This window comes from Pseudochaenichthys georgianus, unplaced genomic scaffold (assembly GCF_902827115.2).
Source record: "Pseudochaenichthys georgianus unplaced genomic scaffold, fPseGeo1.2 scaffold_455_arrow_ctg1, whole genome shotgun sequence".
NCBI lineage: Eukaryota > Metazoa > Chordata > Actinopteri > Perciformes > Channichthyidae > Pseudochaenichthys > Pseudochaenichthys georgianus.
In genome coordinates, this window is record NW_027263020.1 from 201,187 (window position 1) to 207,365 (window position 6,179).

A 6,179-nucleotide genomic window follows, 5' to 3' on the forward strand; every position below is an offset into this window, starting at 1 on the left:
GAGGCTGTCAGTGAGACCTAGTATTACAAAGTTGACCCAGCAACTTTACACCAGTGGGAGAGGCAGAACTGCTCTTTCTTTTCAACATAACTTAAGTTACACATGATTTCTTCCAAGTGGTTTGGCTTGTTAAAAACATCTTGCATTATGATACAGGAATTTGCTGGCTTTGTGTTTATAGAAGTACCTGACTATGCCGGACTTTTGTGCAGCCTACGGATGCTCCAATCGCCGCTGTCTGCAAACAAGAACCCGTGGGATCACCACATATGTTTATGTTTGCTCAGTCTAATAAACCCATAACATGGTTGTGAAAGAATACCAAAGCTGAGGCTGGACGATGATTGATTGTTGGTGTGCCATGTGTCACTGTGTGTCTTATTGGTTTTGTGGTATACTGTATTTTATTTTATTGTGTGCAAGACACATTTAAAACAAATAACCTTAAACCTTGAAGCCCCATCTCTCCCCACCTGCTCCTGCTTCCTACATCGCCTCCACACCACACCAAGCTGTTCTTCTTAATAATAATAATACATTTATGTTGGGGGGCCGCCTTTCATAACACCCAAGGACACCTTACAGGGGCATAGGGGCAATATAGGGAACCATTTAAACAGTGGATTTTGTGATATATCAGCCGGGGTGAGTCAAGACAAACCACAAATGGACTACAGAAGGACACAAAAGGACACATGGTACAGTTTATATTATTCTTGGTCTTTTTTCAATAACATATTTCAAAGGTTCTGGATTTGTTTACAAATCTAGAAACTAAATACAAAACTAGGATGATATGAAGATCTCATGTCAAAAATAATTGTGATAAATGAGACAGAGCTGGCCTGTCTGTGAGCACATTTTATGTTGGTTTGGTTCTTCTGATAAAGGTGTGAATATCTAAATAATATACCAACATATGCTATTGTCATTAGTTGTGTCCCTGTTCTTAAAGCTAAGGCATTGCTCAATTAACAACTCTTGGCTTACAGAGTGGTAACATGAGACCGATTTTTATATATAAAATACAAATGTATTTTAATTTTATAATTTATTTATAATTTATTTTAAATATTGACAATATAATAAAATAAATGGAAATATATACACCGGCAAATATTTAATATAAATACCTTGTGTGTGTGTATAGCTATTGCTTTATCTGATTAATGTTAGTTTCATATGAAAGTCCATGATTATAAGTATGCAGTATCATAACTACATCTTTGATGTTTATAAAAAACCAAACCGTTTGAAAATCGGTTGAAAATTGAGCAAGCTATGGTTATTTAAATAGTAAACCATAATGTTATGAATGAGAGCACTGCCTGTAGCAAGATGGCGGCCAAGTGGCAACGTCGGTCTCCATTGGCCAGCAGCGCGGGTGAGCCATCTAGTGTTTATATATATCTATGGTGATGAAGGTCTTCCTCCTGTTGCCGTGTGACGGGGCATTATGTCATTACGTCATTACGGCATTACGTGGCTCCTTTCCCTGCTTCGCGTGAAAGAGATGTAGCTTCCAGCTCTCTGAAAACTCACGGCGTCCGAACAGTTCATTGTTTCTTTTGAAAGACCTGAATACAAATATATTTTGCGATGTAACTTCGTCACAGAAAAGAGCTTTCTGTGCCTGTTTCCCGCTGGCAAAGTGTGCTTCAAGTGTATCTGCTTTTATAAGGAATACAACTTAATGTAAAACCACTGGTTTACAGCCAAACACCGAGTCCCAAAGTGAGCGGAAAAGCTTCCTCTGCGGTGTCCTCAAGAGATGCTGAATCTGAGCCCATTGTGTGTGTGTGCGTGTGTGTGTGTGTGCGCGCGCGTGCGTGCGTGCGTGCGTGTGCACGCGTGCGTGTGCGCGCGTGTGCGTGTGTGTGTGCGTGTGTGTGTGTGTGTGTGTGTGTGTGTGTGTGTGTGTGTGTGTGTGTGTGTGTGTGTGTGTGTGTGTGTGTGATGGACAGTTTTCAGATGGCTTTTCCAGCAGTAAAGTGCTGAGTGTGCCCCTTGCTTAGACACTTGTCTCCCATCTTCCTCCTCCTCCTCCTCCTCTTCCTCCTACAGCACCAGGGTTGAAGTCAGGTGCAACGGCCCAAAATACTTCCATTAGTGAGCTTGAGCTTCAGGAAGGAAGCAAATATAAAAACCCAAAGGTTCCACATGAAGAAACATCTGCAGCAACAACACATGCAGCGTTTAGAGAACATTCAGCAACTTGAGGAGACATGGGGAAAAAAAGCTGCAAAAACCAACCGCTGAAGAAGCTCAAACAAAACGGAGACCAGGGGACACTAAAGAGTGACGCACACAGCTGGGAGACCAGGGGACACTAAAGAGTGACGCACACAGCTGGGAGACCAGGGGACACTAAAGAGTGACGCACACAGCTGGGAGACCAGGGGACACTAAAGAGTGACGCACACAGCTGGGAGACCAGGGGACACTAAAGAGTGACGCACACAGCTGGAGACCAGGGGACACTAAAGAGTGACGCACACAGCTGGGAGACCAGGGGACACTAAAGAGTGACGCACACAGCTGGGAGACCAGGGGACACTAAAGAGTGACTCACACAGCTGGGAGACCAGGGAACACTAAAGAGTGATGCACACAGCTGGGAGACCAGGGGACACTAAAGAGTGACACACACAGCTGGGAGACCAGGGGACACTAAGAGTGACACACACAGCTGGTAGACCAGGGGACACTAAAGAGTGACGCACACAGCTGGGAGACCAGGGGACACTAAAGAGTGACGCACACAGCTGGGAGACCAGGGGACACTAAAGAGTGACTCACACAGCTGGGAGACCAGGGGACACTAAAGAGTGATGCACACAGCTGGGAGACCAGGGGACACTAAAGAGTGACGCACACAGCTGGGAGACCAGGGGACACTAAAGAGTGACACACACAGCTGGAGACCAGGGGACACTAAGAGTGACACACACAGCTGGTAGACCAGGGGACACTAAAGAGTGACGCACACAGCTGGGAGACCAGGGGACACTAAAGAGTGACGCACACAGCTGGGAGACCAGGGGACACTAAAGAGTGACTCACACAGCTGGGAGACCAGGGGACACTAAAGAGTGATGCACACAGCTGGGAGACCAGGGGACACTAAAGAGTGACGCACACAGCTGGGAGACCAGGGGACACTAAGAGTGACGCACACAGCTGGGAGACCAGGGGACAATAAAGAGTGACTCACACAGCTGGGAGACCAGGGGACAATAAAGAGTGACTCACACAGCTGGGAGACCAGGGGACACTAAAGAGTGATGCACACAGCTGGGAGACCAGGGGACACTAAAGAGTGACGCACACAGCTGGAGACCAGGGGACACTAAGAGTGATGCACACAGCTGAGAGACCAGGGGACACTAAAGAGTGACGCACACAGCTGGGAGACCAGGGGACACTAAAGAGTGACGCACACAGCTGGGAGACCAGGGGACACTAAAGAGTGACTCACACAGCTGGGAGACCAGGGGACACTAAAGAGTGACGCACACAGCTGGGAGACCAGGGGACACTAAAGACTGACTCACACAGCTGGGAGACCAGGGGACACTAAAGAGTGACGCACACAGCTGGAGACCAGGGGACACTAAAGAGTGACGCACACAGCTGGAGACCAGGGGACACTAAAGAGTGACGCACACAGCTGGGAGACCAGGGGACACTAAAGAGTGACACACACAGCTGGGAGACTAGGGGACACTAAAGAGTGACGCACACAGCTGGGAGACCAGGGGACACTAAAGAGTGACGCACACAGCTGGAGACCAGGGGACACTAAAGAGTGACGCACACAGCTGGGAGACCAGGGGACACTAAAGAGTGACTCACACAGCTGGGAGACCAGGGGACAATAAAGAGTGACTCACACAGCTGGGAGACCAGGGGACACTAAAGAGTGATGCACACAGCTGGGAGACCAGGGGACACTAAAGAGTGACGCACACAGCTGGAGACCAGGGGACACTAAAGAGTGATGCACACAGCTGGGAGACCAGGGGACACTAAAGAGTGACGCACACAGCTGGAGACCAGGGGACACTAAGAGTAACGCACACAGCTGGGAGACCAGGGGACACTAAAGAGTGACGCACACAGCTGGGAGACCAGGGGACACTAAAGAGTGACGCACACAGCTGGAGACCATGGGACACTAAGAGTGACGCACACAGCTGGGAGACCAGGGGACACTAAAGAGTGACGCACACAGCTGGGAGACCAGGGGACACTAAAGAGTGACGCACACAGCTGGGAGACCAGGGGACACTAAAGAGTGACTCACACAGCTGGGAGACCAGGGGACACTAAAGAGTGACGCACACAGCTGGGAGACCAGGGGACACTAAAGAGTGACGCACACAGCTGGGAGACCAGGGGACACTAAAGAGTGACGCACACAGCTGGGAGACCAGGGGACACTAAAGAGTGACGCACACAGCTGGAGACCAGGGGACACTAAAGAGTGACGCACACAGCTGGGAGACCAGGGGACACTAAAGAGTGACTCACACAGCTGGGAGACCAGGGGACACTAAAGAGTGACGCACACAGCTGGGAGACCAGGGGACACTAAAGAGTGACACACACAGCTGGAGACCAGGGGACACTAAAGAGTGACGCACACAGCTGGGAGACCAGGGGACACTAAAGAGTGACGCACACAGCTGGGAGACCAGGGGACACTAAAGAGTGACGCACACAGCTGGGAGACCAGGGGACACTAAAGAGAGACGCACACAGCTGGAGACCAGGGGACACTAAAGAGTGACTCACACAGCTGGGAGACCAGGGGACACTAAAGAGTGACGCACACAGCTGGAGACCAGGGGACACTAAGAGTGACGCACACAGCTGGAGACCAGGGAACACTAAAGAGTGACGCACACAGCTGGGAGACCAGGGGACACTAAAGAGTGACTCACACAGCTGGGAGACCAGGGGACACTAAAGAGTGACGCACACAGCTGGGAGACCAGGGGACACTAAAGAGTGACACACACAGCTGGAGACCAGGGGACACTAAAGAGTGACGCACACAGCTGGGAGACCAGGGGACACTAAAGAGTGACGCACACAGCTGGGAGACCAGGGGACACTAAAGAGTGACGCACACAGCTGGGAGACCAGGGGACACTAAAGAGAGACGCACACAGCTGGGAGACCAGGGGACACTAAAGAGTGACGCACACAGCTGGGAGACCAGGGGACACTAAAGAGTGACGCACACAGCTGGGAGACCAGGGGACACTAAAGAGTGACGCACACAGCTGGGAGACCAGGGGACACTAAAGAGTGACGCACACAGCTGGAGACCAGGGGACACTAAAGAGTGACGCACACAGCTGGGAGACCAGGGGACACTAAAGAGTGACGCACACAGCTGGGAGACCAGGGGACACTAAAGAGTGACGCACACAGCTGGGAGACCAGGGGACACTAAAGAGTGACGCACACAGCTGGGAGACCAGGGGACACTAAAGAGTGACGCACACGCATACACGTTTTAGTGTCCCCTGGTCTCCGTTGTGTTTCAACGCACCTCATAGTCGCCTAATTTTTTGTAGACGGTGAAAAGTACTCTGGAAATAGAAATAGATGCCTAACCAACAACATCATAAAGTGTTCATGTTTTAAGCACAGATTTAGATAATGGTGAAACACCTAAGAGTATAATCTGTGTTTAAGCACACAGCTAGCATCTGCTGGAAAACTAAATACATCGTGTTTTCTTTCCCTGGAGGAAGATAATGATTTCTGCCACGTTGATAAAACAATACAGCTTCATAGAGCATGAAGAATCCCTCTCACACACACACACACACACACACACGCATACGCACACACGCACGCACACACACACGCACACACACACACACGCACTTCATCTAATCATTTAAAGTGAATCGTTATGTCTGTATTCGTCCATCGTCACCGTGAGAAACCGTGTAAACAAGGCTTCCCCGCACAAACAACAACACAACAATAAACATCCCACTGAGAGATTTCTTTATATTAAAAAAACAATTGACTTTGCACTTAACATGCAAATTGAACAGCAGATGGTCCTTTCACTTCGCCAGACACTTTTTCCCCACTCAGGAACAATACAGACTCAAAACACGGGCAATAACTTTACGTGCAAATAAATAAATAAA